This window comes from Petaurus breviceps, unplaced genomic scaffold (genome assembly GCF_028583685.1).
Source record: "Petaurus breviceps papuanus isolate PSGF00001 unplaced genomic scaffold, PetGlider_PUasm1.0 225, whole genome shotgun sequence".
In the NCBI taxonomy this organism is placed as follows: domain Eukaryota; kingdom Metazoa; phylum Chordata; class Mammalia; order Diprotodontia; family Petauridae; genus Petaurus; species Petaurus breviceps.
Window position 1 is genome coordinate 1 of NW_027185889.1, and position 13773 is coordinate 13773.

The 13773-nt window shown below is 38.5% G+C and overlaps 1 long non-coding RNA gene across 13 annotated transcripts in view; it reads left to right on the plus strand.

Moving 5' to 3' along the window:
* Positions 1 to 565: 565 nt before the first annotated feature.
* Positions 566 to 13773, plus strand: part of LOC138166651 (uncharacterized) — a 59444-nt gene continuing 46236 nt past the window's right edge. For 12 of the 13 annotated variants that reach the window (XR_011169673.1, XR_011169677.1, XR_011169679.1 and 9 more), the window contains exons 1-3: positions 566 to 643; positions 942 to 971; positions 1796 to 2008. This is a non-coding gene — a long non-coding RNA (uncharacterized lncRNA). Of the gene's footprint in view, positions 644 to 941; positions 972 to 1795; positions 2009 to 5866; positions 6017 to 13773 lie in introns of all 13 variants that reach the window. The other variant, XR_011169683.1, reaches the window with a different exon arrangement.

The window sequence follows — 13773 nt, forward strand, 5'->3', positions numbered from 1 at the left end:
GATCCATAAACACAGTGCCAGGTACCCAGGGGGTGCTTAACAATTGCCTATTTTCTCCCACCCCTTTCACACCCTGCTTATATATATATATAAAAAGTTCTCTCTTCTTCTCCCTTTGTATAATAGATTCCTCCTTTTACCCTAAGTTTTCTTCTTTAGAAGAGAATCAGTCCACCCCTAGGTCCTCTTGATTCCTGGTTCACTCTTTTATGTTTCAGATACATTTATATGATCAATAGAAATTATAATTGTGTATTATTAGTTTACTTCTAGATATTAACATTGGATAGGTTATCTCACGATCTTTTCCAGACATTCTGAAATGTGCACGATATATTATTAAACATTTGGCAGGAGGATTTTCCATCCAGTCCCTGTTAGTAAGATGCTTAAAAAAAAGATCTTAAGTTTTTTTTTACTAAATTACTTAATTAAATACATGGTAAATTCCCAGTTTCAGAATTTCTCTAGCCCACATACAGTTTTAGGTTTTTTCTCCATGATGTTTTAGATGAGAAGAGAAAAGATACTGGTATGAGGCTTTATTTGTTATTGATGTCTTCTTATTTTTGTTATTTTTAGATCTTCAACTCCGCAAAAATCCAGCAGTCTGGGCAATTTGAAGAAAGAAGTATCTGATATGGTTGGTTCCTGAGTAGTTTCTCTTATCTCCTGAAAACAGGAAATTTTTCTTATTTTACAAGTGAAAGTTACAAGGGATATCTTTAGTGTTGATAGTTCTCTACCACTTTTCTGAGTTAATGAATATGGAAAGTCACTTATTTTATTTAGAAGGGAGGGAAGTTGAATGCTTTCTTACCCATTAAAGGAAATGTTATTATGTCATTTCTTTCTGGCACTTCATAGAAACTGTGCTGGGATTTTGAATGATGGGATTTGCATGCTTTTATCTAATACTGTTTGTTTTCTTCTTCATACAGGAAAAGGAGCCTCTTCAGAAGCCTCTGGAGGTGATTTTATAGCTCGGCTTAGTATAACTGATAAGTAAAAAGATTAATTCAATAAGCTTGAAAGGGTCAGGAGGCAAACACTTTGGTCAGAAAGTAAAATTGGGGACAGGAGAAGGGGGAATGGTCCAGTAGTATTTATAATTGTTTTATAAGGAGACTTTATATGGTATAAGCTAAGCCCTAGCAATCTTCCTAGAGAGCTCTATTTACTGGTTTGAAGAAATGGGGGATTGTGAAACAAGTCATTTTTAGCATTGAGGGGACAGGGTAGTGGGAAAGGGATCGAAGCAGCTGGATAAGGGAAGCTTAGTAATAACAGAATGATTGGTGTCTGCCTGCAGAATAGGAGCAGAAGTGTTGAGGGGAAGGTGAATGAGTAATGAATGAATGATTAAATCGTTTATCAAGTCCTTATATGTCCAAAGCACTGTGTTAAGTGCAGGGGACACAAATAGGAAGATCATCATTGTTCTGAATGAGCTTATATTGTAATGGGTTAGACAACACGAGTATTACGTGACCCAGGGCTTAGCACGGGGATGCAAAGAGAGGCCAAAGAGCCCTCTGCCCTCAAAGGGCTAAAAATCTAATAGGATACACGAAGCTGTTTGCAATCGATCAACATTTGGGCAATAAACATTATTAAACTCCTAGGACGAGCACACCACTGTGCCAAGAGCCAGGGATACAGCCACCAAAGGCAGTGCCTGCCCTCAAAGAGCTTCCAATCCAATGGGATGGGATTTTACAACTGCACTCCCGTAATACTCGTGCAGAGGTTTCTTGACTGCTTTTTTTTTTCCTTCTTAACCACGTGCAAACAGTCTGAAGCCTCCCCACACAACAAACAGCACCTGGAAAAGTAGGTAGGAGAAGTGAGGAGGAAGAGTAAAAAGGGGGCGTGGCTAGGCTCAGCCCTTCCCCCTCCGCTGGGCCTTTTCTCCATCTCGCTCGAGACCGGAAGTCCCGCCTCTGAGAGGAGGAAGTAAGTCGACGAAAGGAGGAAGCGCCAGAAGGCTTTGGCTGTGAAGTTGCAGGTGAGCGACAAGGAGGAGGAGGAGGAGCCTCGGGCTGCGGCTAGTTCTGCTTGGCGGCCTCTGCTTTCTAGAGCTGGAGTGGGTGGGGAGAGGTGGGAGGAGGGAAGGAGGAAGAGGGCGGGGCCTGGAAACGAGGGAAAAGGAGGAGAAGGGAAGGGATAGGACTGGACTGCAGCTGGCTCAGGGTCAAGGGGACACTCGGCCACAAGCACCAAAGCCGGCTAGGCCCAGCGACGCCTGGGACAGGTGGGTGAGCGTGGCGGATCCTCCTCCAAAAGCGCCATACCCCCATCTTTTCCTACTACCTCTCCAACCCCACTTCCAGTTCTTCGTTCCCTCCTCCGCCTTTCTTTCCCTCCTGGCCATTCAGCCGCAGGACCTCAATGACAGGCTCCGAGCTGGGGGGAGTCCAGGAATAGGGACACCTCCTTATCCTCCCCCCGCCCCTCCCCTCCATCCCACGCCATTCGGTCCTGCTCCGCGACGTGCCGACTTTCCCTTCCGTGGCCCGCTTTTCTCTCTCTTCATCGTGAAGGTTATGCCTTTCTTAATCTTCAAGGGTATTCCTCTCCGAGGCCTCTCCATGCCCCAGTCCCCTGTACCCCACCAGCTCCTAGGACTTGTCCCCTCCCGCAGTGTCATAGATGAGGAAGCTGATACCCAGAGATCACAAGCGGCTTCCCCTTTGAATCTAGAGCCTCTCGACCTTCCACTACATCAAGTTTTTATGTTTTCTTGACCACCCACCAGTTTTTGCTTGAACCATTATCAGGTAGGTATATAATATGTACATTTGCACACAATATGCAAATCATAGAACTGATTTTATTTAAATCTACAAATTCCTATTAGCATCTATTTAAGTTTACTTCTGAATGGATTACGTCTTAACACAAGGTACATTATATCCCACGGGCATTTAGCATTTTAGTTGACTCAGCTCTCTCTAGATGAAAAGTGAACATGAAGAAATTTATATTTTACTTTGGAACTCTTGTCCATTATGAGGATGTTGTATAGAATGAGAGCATTGGATTGGTTTGTGCTATGTGACTTCTTGTTTCAAAGTATTGAAAATATAGCTTAGGAAGTTCCAATTTTTAGATTTTCATTTTGTCAAACAACAAGCATTTGTTAAGCACTTGTACTTGCTAGGCACTATAATAGGCACTGGGGATACAAATAAAGAATTTGTGTAAAATATACTAAGATATATAAGATTGTATAAAATATATTGAGAAGTATAAAATATATTACGTGTGGCACTTCTGACAGTAGTTGTATAACCTTAGCAAGTCACTTGGACTTCTGCCTCAAGCAGCTCCCTAGGATTTGTCTACTGGATCACAGACGAATTGCAGTCTGCTGGTAGAAGTAGTTTTTTATACTTGGAAATCATTGCTTATTCCCCTAAGACAAGCTCATGCTACAGTCAAGTCTCTAAAACTTGCATGGAGATAACCAGATGTTGCTTAAAGCTAAAGATTCTCAGGGTGCTGCCCCTCAAGCATACCACTTAGGTCAGATTCACAGTGGTAGTTGCACATTTCCTACTATTACAAATGGACATTAAGTTCAGTCATTCATAATCAATGTTGTATCCTCTGTCTTTTCCCAGTCAAGAAGGTACTTTCAATCAGTATGATGCAGTGAATGTTTTAGGATGCCTAATTATAAGTGAACTATATTGTATTGGCCCCAGGTCGTCTTCTTAGGAGCACTTATTTCTGAGATTGGGGAAAGAAGCCTATTCTAAACTTTATCCTATTTAGATCTTCCTCTAAAAAAAACAAACAAACTAGCAAATACCATTTGTCCATTCTTCTGCCTTCCGAATACAGCCTCCTTAGAATGAAAGGTGGGGCTGCGCTTAATATTGCTCACCTGTAATGCCAGCTACCAGATAAGCTAAGGTTGTAGAAGGTTTGCCTAAGCAGACCCAGGTGAGAAAAATGGAGTACATCAAAGCTCCCTACCTCTCCCTCCTGAATGCACTAGAAAGGCCCAATTTAAAAAGAAAAAAAAAAAGGTAGACAGGTCCCTCAGGATCCCATCACTATCACTCACATACATATTAGGAATTTAGGCATCCTTCCCCATTAACTCAAAATACCCCAGTCATATAAGTTTAGCAAATTGGGGTTGAGTTGTAATGAAGTTCTCCTGTTGCAGTGTTTTTTCTCCTACTTCCTTGGTTGTGATTTTTGTTTGTTTTTAAGATTAAAATGTGTGATTATTTAACTTAGATAATAAATTAGTCTGCCTCCTGAATTTGAGGGCTATAGCACAAATGTGTCAAGCTTTGCATTGCATCATATGATCTTTAATATCTCTTCTGACCCTGCTATTTTTTGAGTCTGAGTACATTTAAAAAAAAAAATGCTTTCCCCCTATGCCCAGGACCTTTATGGAGTTGAGTAGCTTCTCTCTTAGCAGCTCATTGGTTGTTAGAGCTTTGCTCTTAATAAGTATGTAAGCTAAAACTAAGAATTTTTAGACAATATGCAACCGGACACAGGCTATACATGTCATGTTTTTAAAGAAGAATGAGAGCAAAAGGGAAAAACCACAAGAAAGAAAAAAAAGAGAAAATAGTATGCTTCGATGTGCATTCAGACTTCTTTCTTTGGATGTGGATAGCATCTTCTATCATGACCCTTTCAGAATTTTCTTAGATCACTGCATTGCTGTGAAAAGTGCAGCAAAGTTGTCATCCTGCAATGTTGCTATTACTGTGTACAATGTTCTCTTGGCTCTGCTCCCCTCACTCAGTATCTGTTCATATAACTCCCTCCAGGTTTTCCTGAAATCTGCCTGATCATCATTTTTTATGAAATAGTATTCCTTTACATTCACATACCACCACTTGTTCAGCCATTCCCAGTTGATGGGCACTCCCTCAATTTCCAATTCTCTGCCACCACAAGAAGAACTGCTATAAATATTTTTGTACATATGTGTCCTTTCCCCTTTTTACGTTCTCTTTAGGAGTCAGAACTAGTAGTGGTATTGCTGGATCAAAAGGTATGCAGAATTTTAGAGCCCTTTGCTCTCCAGAATGATTGGATCACTAGTAACAATGCATTAGTGTTCCAATTTTCCCACATAATTGCCAACATCTGTCATTTTCCTGTTTTTTCATGTTAGCCAATCTTATAGGTTTCATGTGGTAGCTCAGAGATGTTTCAATGTGCATTTCTCTACGCAACAGCACTTAACTTTCTGAGCTGCAGTTTCCTCATCTGTAAAGTGATGGATTTGGCTCTGATACTGTGGCATAGTGGCTACAGTGCTGGATTTTGAGTCAGGAAAACCTGAGTTTAAATCCTGTCTCAAATATCCTGTTCAAGACACATTAACCTGTTATCTTCAGTTTTGTCACATGTAAAATGGGAATAAGAGGGCCTCACAGGGTTATTGTGAGAATAAAATGAAATTATATATATATATATATATATATATATATTTTTCAAATCACTCCTAGGGACAGAAAATATTAATTCCCTAAGGTGGCAGAGAATTAATTTTGACTATAGATGGTTTGTTTGATAAGATTAAAGTTCAGGAAATATAAATTTTAGAAATTCAAAGTTAGGCATGCATAAGAAGATTGCATGAGGTGAAGACAGAAAGAATATTGAGTAAATTATGCAACTTCCTCCTTTCTAACTGCTGCAGTGAAGATATGACTTTGATGCTCTCCTATTACCAAGACTAGGAAGGAAAAAAAAAGAATTAAAAAAAATAATACTAGGAAGGAGAAAGATTCCAAAGTATAACTACTTCGCTATTATCCAAGGCTTGCTTGTCTTATTTATGGTCTTATGTCTCTGATTTGTCCCTTTCCTCTTTTTTCAGATTTAATCTTTTCTACAGGATGGTTAAAGAACTGAAAACAAAATTCTGTTAAATTTGCTCTAAGCAAGTCTGAAGCCTGCAATAACTACTTTTAATGCCTTTTGAGTAATGACCATTCTGCAAAAAAAAGAAATATTAAGCATCAATAGGGTAAGGCATATAAAAATCAAAACTAAATAATCCCTGCTTTCACTTTATCAAGGGAGACAACATGTACACATAGAAACACATACAAAATAGAAGCTGACTTTGAAAGAATGTACAAGAAGCCTGGAATGGTAAATAGAAACCAGGTTGTAAAGGGCTTCTGACTTCCAAAAACAGTATTTTAGTTTGTAAAGTAGTGGAGTGTACGTGATCAGACTGGCTGTTGTGTGGAATGGGGAGAGGCTTGATGTAGGAAGAACAAAAAGCACAATTGGGTAGGAAGTTGAAAATAAGTGGTTAAAAGTGAGTTTAGTGGCTATCTATTATTTTTATTCCATCTATCCCTGTCACATGTTAGTTATGAAATTACCAGATTATACCTTAAGATTATTATGATTATACTACTTTAAACAGAGACATTCCAACTCTAAAGAGAGGCAGCTGAATGGTATAGTAGATGAAGAGCATCAGGCCTAGAGTCAGGAAGACTTGAATTCAGTCTCAGACACTTACTAGCTGTGTGAGCTTGGGTAAGTCACTTCACTTCACTTCACTTCTAAGTTTCCTCAGATGTATAATGGGGATAATAATAGTACATTATAGATAATAATAGTACAAGGCTGTTGTGAGGATCAAAATTAACAAATATCTGTAAAGTACTGAGCACAGTGCATGGCACATAATAAGTACCTAATACATGTTTACTCCCCCTTCCCTTTTCTAATGGTAATTTCCAAATGGTGCAAATCCAAAAAAGTGCTCATAAGATTCATTAAAAGTCTGTCATAAATGTACTCACGTAGCATGAAGAGCTTCCCACTTTAATTTGGTTCAATTCTTTCATTCTTTAATTTCTGTGTTATACTCTGTTTCTTTTGAGTTACTGGCCAATATACCAACTGTCTTCACAGAACTAAAACAAGTCAAAGAATACTGAATTCTAAGCAAGGCTTTCCTTACCGTTCCTTCAGTGCTCCATATGAAACTGTACAGTCCATTCCATTTACTATTACTCCTTAGGAAAGTACGTTTGTATCTGCTCTTTTTGGTTTCAATAGCAGAATACCTATATAATCGATGTAAACTAAAACAAGTCAAAGAAGAGAGTGAATATATGCGCTTCAGACACCAAGGCGACAGAAATGGTCGATCACATTTCTGCGTTATACTCTGTTTCTCATGAGTTACTGGACAATATACCAACTGTCTTCACACTACTCTAAAACCCTCCATCCAAGTCAACATTGAAATCGTGAATTTCGCAGTAGTTCTTTGAAGTACTTTCATTCTAAGCACGGCTTTACTTACGGTTCCTCCAGCCCTCCATATGAAACTGTAGAGTCCATTCCATTTACTATTACTCCTTAGGATACTACGTTCGTATCTGCTCTTTTTGGTTTCAAGAGCAGAATACCTATATAATCGATGTAACCCAAAACAAGTCAAAGAAGAGAGTGAATATATGCATTTCAGACACCAAGGCGGCAGAAACAGTGTATCACATTTTTGCGTTATACTCTGTTTCTTTTGAGTTACTGGCCAATATACCAACTGTCTTCACAGAACTAAAACAAGTCAAAGAATATTGAATTTTAAGCAAGGCTTTCCTTACAGTTCCTTCAGCCCTCCATATGAAACTGTAGAGTGCATTCCATTTACTATTACTCCTTATGAAAGTACATTTGTATCTGCTCTTTTTGGTTTCATTAGCAGAATACCTATATAATCGATGTAAACTAAAACAAGTCAAAGTAGAAGAGAGTGAATATATGCGTTTCAGACACCAAGGCGACAGAAACGGTGTATCACATTTCTGCGTTATACTTTGTTTCCTTTGAGTTACTGGGCAATATACCAACTGTCTTCACACTACTCTAAAACCCTCCATCCTATTCAACATTGAAATCGCGAATTTCGCACTAGTTCTTTGAAGTACTTCCATTCTAAGCACGGCTTTACTTACAGTTCCTTCAGCCCTCCATATGAAACTGTAGAGTCCATTCCATTTACTATTACTCCTTAGGATACTACGTTTGTATCTGCTCTTTTTGGTTTCAATAGCAGAATACCTATATAATCGATGTAAACTAAAACAAGTCAAAGAAGAAGAGTGTGAATATATGGGTTTCAGACACCTAGGCGACAGAAACGGTGGATCACATTTCTGCGTTATACTCTGTTTCTTTTGGGTTACTGGCCAATATACCAACTGTCTTCACACTACTCTAAAACCCTCCATCCAAGTCAACATTGAAATCCCAAATTTCGCAGTAGTTCTTTGAAGTACTTCTATTCTGAGCACGGCTTATAGTTCCTTCAGCCCTCCATATGAAACTGTAGTGTCCATTACATTTATTATTACTCCTTAAGAAAGTACGTTTTTATTTGCTCTTTTTGGTTTCTATAGCAGAATACCTATATAATCAATGTAAACTAAAAGAAGCTAAGAAGACAGTGATTATATGGGTTTCAGACACCAAGGCCACAGAAACGCTGTATCACATTTCTGCGTTATACTCTGATTCTTTTGAGTTACTGGCCAATATACCAACTGTCTTCACACTACTCTAAAAACCTCCATCCAAATCAACATTGAAATCGAGAATTTCGCAGTAGTTCTTTGAAGTACTTCCATTCTAAGCATGGCTTTATTTACAGTTCCTTCAGCCCTCCATATGAAACTGTAGAGTCCATTCCATTTACTATTACTCCTTAGGAAACTATGTTTGTATCTGCTCTTTTTGGTTTCAGTAGCAGAATAGCAATATAATCGATGTAAACTAAAACAAGTCAAAGAAGAAGAGAGTGAATATATGTGTTTCAGACACCAAGGCGACAGAAACAGTGTATCACATTTCTGCGTTATACTCTGTTTCTTTTGAGTTGCTGGCCAATATACCAACTGTCTTCACAGAACTAAAACATGTCAAAGAACATTGAATTCTAAGCAAGGCTTTAGTTACAGTTCCTTCAGCCCTAAATATGAAACTGTAGAGTCCATTCCATTTGCTATTACTCCTTAGGAAAGTACGTTTGTATCTGCTCTTTTTGGTTTCAATAGCAGAATACCTATATAATCGATGTAACCTAAAACAAGTCAAAGAAGAGCGTGAATATATGGGTTTCAGACACCAAGGCGGCAGAAACGGTGTATCACATTTCTGCGTTATACTTTGTTTCCTTTGAGTTACTGGCCAATATACCAACTGTCTTCACACTACTCTAAAACCCTCCATCCAAGTCAACATTGAAATCGCGAATTTCGCAGTAGTTCTTTGAAGTACTTCCATTCTAAGCACGGCTTTACTTACAGTTCCTTTCGACCTACATATGAAACTGTAGAGTCGATTCCATTTACTATTACTCCTTAGGAAAATATGTTTTTATCTGCTCTTTTTGTTTTCAATAGCAGAATACCTATATAATCGATGTAAATGAAAACAAGTCAAAGAAGAAGAGAGTGAATATATGGGTTTCAGACACCTAGGCGACAGAAACGGTGGATCACATTTCTGCGTTATACTCTGTTTCTTTTGGGTTACTGGCCAATATACCAACTGTCTTCACACTACTCTAAGACCCTCCATCTAAGTCAACATTGAAATCGCGAATTTCGCAGTAGTTCTTAGAAGTACTTCAATTCTAAGTATGGCTTTACTTACACTTCCTTCAGCCCTCCATATGAAACTGTAGAGTCCATTCCATTTACTATCACTCCTTAAGAAAGTACGTTTGTATCTGCTCTTTTTGGTTTCAATAGCAGAATACGTATATAATCGATGTAAACTAAAACAAGTCAAAGAAGAAGAGAGTGAATATGTGCGTTTCAGATACCAAGGCGACAGAAACGGTGGATCACATTTCTGCGTTATACTCTGTTTCTTTTGAGTTACTGGCCAATATGCCAACTGTCTTCACAGAACTAAAACATGTCAAAGAACATTGAATTCTAAGGAAGGCTTTACTTACAGTTCCTTCAGCCCTCCATATGAAACTGTAGAGTCCATTCCATTTACTTCTTAGGAAAGTACGTTTGTATCTGCTCTTTTTGGTTTCAATAGCAGAATACCTATATAATCGATGTAACTTAAAACAAGTCAAAGAGGAGAGTGAATATATGCGTTTCAGACACCAAAGCGACAGAAACGGTGTATCACATTTCTGCGTTATACTCTGTTTCTTTTGAGTTACTGGCCAATATACCAACTGTCTTCACAGAACTAAAACAAGTCAAAGAATATTGAATTTTAAGCAAGGCTTTCCTTACAGTTCCTTCAGCCCTCCATATGAAACTGTAGAGTCCATTCCATTTACTATTACTCCTTAGGATACTATGTTTGTATCTGCTCTTTTTGGTTTCAATAGCAGAATACCTATATAATCGATGTAAAGTAAAACAAGTCAAAGAAGAAGAGAGTGAATATATGCGTTTCAGACACCAAGGCGATAGAAATGGTATATCACAGGGGAGCAGGTGAAAACGCACTTTGCCAAAGGAGGAAAGAGAAATGGTTTGGACACTACATGAAATGTGGAGGGCTGAAGGAACTGTCAGAAAAACAGTGCTTAAACTTTAAGTACCTCAAAGACCCCCTGAGAAATTCCTGTTTTCCTCACTGACTTTCATTGACTTTTATTGAGCTCAATAAGAATGCTTGTTATATTAGCAGTAACTCAAAAGAAAAAAGGAGCACAATGAAGATCTTTGATATGCTGTTTTCTCTTCTCTCGATCTCTACAACCGATATATTGCATCTCTTCTACTTTGGCTTATTTTCGTTTAAATTTAGTATGTAGGTTTTCTGTTACTGAAACCCATTAGAGCAGATGAAAACGCACTTTTCTAGAAAAGGAAAAGCAAATGATCTGGACTCTACATGGAAGGATGGAGGGCTGAAGGAACTCTAAACAAAGCAGTGGTTAGAATTCAATTACTTCAAAGAACACCTGAGAAATTTGCCTTTTCATTATTAACTTAGATCGACTTTTACAGAGTACACTGAGTATACTTGGTATATTTACCAGTAACTCAGCAGAAACAAGGAGCACATCGAAGATCTTTGACTTTGTTATTTACAGAGCCTTGGAGAATATTTGGTTTATTTGTTTGTAACTCAACAGAATGAAGGAGCTCATCGAAGATCTTTATTATGTTGTTTTCTCTTATCTAGATCTCTTAAACATACTCCTTGGCATGTCTTCTCCTCTGGCCTGTTTTCATTTTAATTTATTAAGGACATTTTCTGCCTTTGAAAACAATGGGAGCAGAAGGAACGAGATGACAAACGAGTAAAAGCAACTGATTGGCACACTACAAGGAAATATAGAGGGCTGAAGGAACTGTAAGCACAGCAGTTCTTAGAATTCAAGTACCTCATAGATCACCTGAGTGGTTTGCATTTTCATCTCTCACTTAGGTTGACTTGCTGTAATGGGAATGCAGGTTTGGAAGATCTTCCCAGCCCCTAGGCTAAAGTGCACCTGAAGCCTGGGGTGGGAGGCTTGTTTTTCAGTGGATACTTTTTGATTGGCCAGTGGGTCAATAAGGTTGTTACATTCTCTGAGCCAGGAGAAGGCTATATAAGCCCTGATGTGTGGCTTTGTTTTGGGGGCTCACTTTGAGAAGTGTTCTGTGATTTGATCTGTATTCTGGGAGGCCGTTGTCCAGGCTCCCCCCCCCCCCCCGGCTTTGAAAAACCCAGATGTGGAAACCCAGATGTTGGCTGGGTATGAATGTGGTGGTTGGACAGTTTGGAGATCTGTCTACTTGGTCTGTTTCTGTCTTGATAATTCTGCCTGTGTACTTTGAAGTTCGGGGTGCTGACCTTTTTCCCCTGAACGAGGTAGACGATATATGTCTGAATGATTGGAGTGAGCTTGTTGACCCATTTTGAGTTGCTTTCCTTTATCGGGGCAGATCCAGGAAACTGTATGGGCAGCAAACCCTGGGGATGCTTGGGGTGCTTGCTGCTACACTTGCATGGTGCATATAGATTATATTTAGTTAATTTCCTTGGAACTCAACAGAATCAAGAAACTCATCTGTAACACCTCAGTATATTGCATTTTCATCTCTCCCTTATGTTGACTTGCATACCTCACATTGATTATATTTGATTTCTTTCCTTGGAACTCAACAGCATCAAGGAGCTCATCTGTTTCCTCTTAGCGAGATCTGTGAAACCCTTCCATTTCGTCGCTTTTAATTTGGCTTGTTTTTGTTTCAATTGAGTATGTATCTTTTCTGACATTCAAACCAAAGCGAGCAGAGGAAAACACAATTTGCCTAAGGAGTAACAGTAAATGCTCTGAACTTTAAATGGAAATGTGGCAGGATGAAGGAATTGTAAATAAAGTAGTGCTAAGAATTGTAACCATTTAAAGAACTCAAGTAATTCAAGTTGTACTCTTTGACGTAGATTGTCATTTATAGACCACATGGAGAATATTTGATGTATTTCTGTCAAACTCAACAAAATCACGGAGCGCATAGAAGATTTTTATTATACTGTTTCCTCTTAGCTAGATCTCTGGAACACTTCCATTTCAAATCTTTTAATTTTGCTTTTTTTCATTTAAAATGAGTATGTATGTTTTCTGCCATTCAAACCAAAGGGAGAAGAGGAAAACGCAATTTGCCAATGCAGTAGCAGTAAATGGTCTGGGCGTCAAATGGAAATGTGGCGGGACGAAGGAATTGTAATCAAAGCACTGCTTAGAATTGTATTACTTCAAAGAACTCCTGAGATATTGGGGTTGTCCTCTTTGACTTAGATTGTTATTTACAGACCACATGGAGCATATTTGGTGTACTTCCTTGGAGCTCAAAGGAATCAAGGAGCTCATCAAAGATCTTTATTATACTGTTTCCTCTTAACTAGATCTCTGAAACACTTCCATTTCAAATCTTTAATTTTGCTTATTTTCGTTTGAAATGAGTATGTATCTTTTCTGCCATTCAAACCAAAGGGAGCAGAGGAAAACGCAATTTGCTAATGGAGTAGCAGTAAATGGTCTGGGTGTCAAATGGAAATGTTGCGGGACGAAGGAATTGTAATCAAAGCAGTGCTTAGAATTGTATTACCTCAAAGAACTCCTGAGAAATTGGGGTTGTCCTCTTTGACTTAGATTTTCCTTTACGGACCTTATGGAGAATATTTGGTGTATTTCTTTGTAACTCAACAGAATTACTCAGGTATTCTTTGAAGTACGTTAATTCTAAGCACTGTTGTGCTTACAGTTCCTTCAGCCCTCTATATTTCCTTGTAAAGTGCCAACCAGTTGCTTTTACTCGTTTGTCATTTCGTTTCATCTGCTCCCATTGTTTCCATTGGCAGAAATCGTGGATAATCAATTTAAGCGAAAACAGGCAAGTAGAAGAGATGCAATGTGTATGTTTAAGAGGTCTAGATAAGAAGAACAAGCAAAAAAAAGATCTTCAATGAGCTCCTTGATTCTGTTGAGTTCCAAGGAAGTACACCAAATATAATCAATGTGCGCTATGCAACTCAATATAAGTGAGAGATGAAAATGCGAATTACTCAGGTATTCTTTGAAGTATTGTAATTATATAACTAACATTTTTTGCAATTAATTGTGATTCCAAATAATAATACTTGTATTATATGTCACGTGCCTCAGCTGAAATAAAAATATCAGGGATAGCAGTCCAATGTAACTAAGATTAAGAAGAGTGAGGTGCGAAGTAGGCAAATAATTTTTATAACGTATGTCTCTGAGAAAGGACTTGTTTGTAAAAT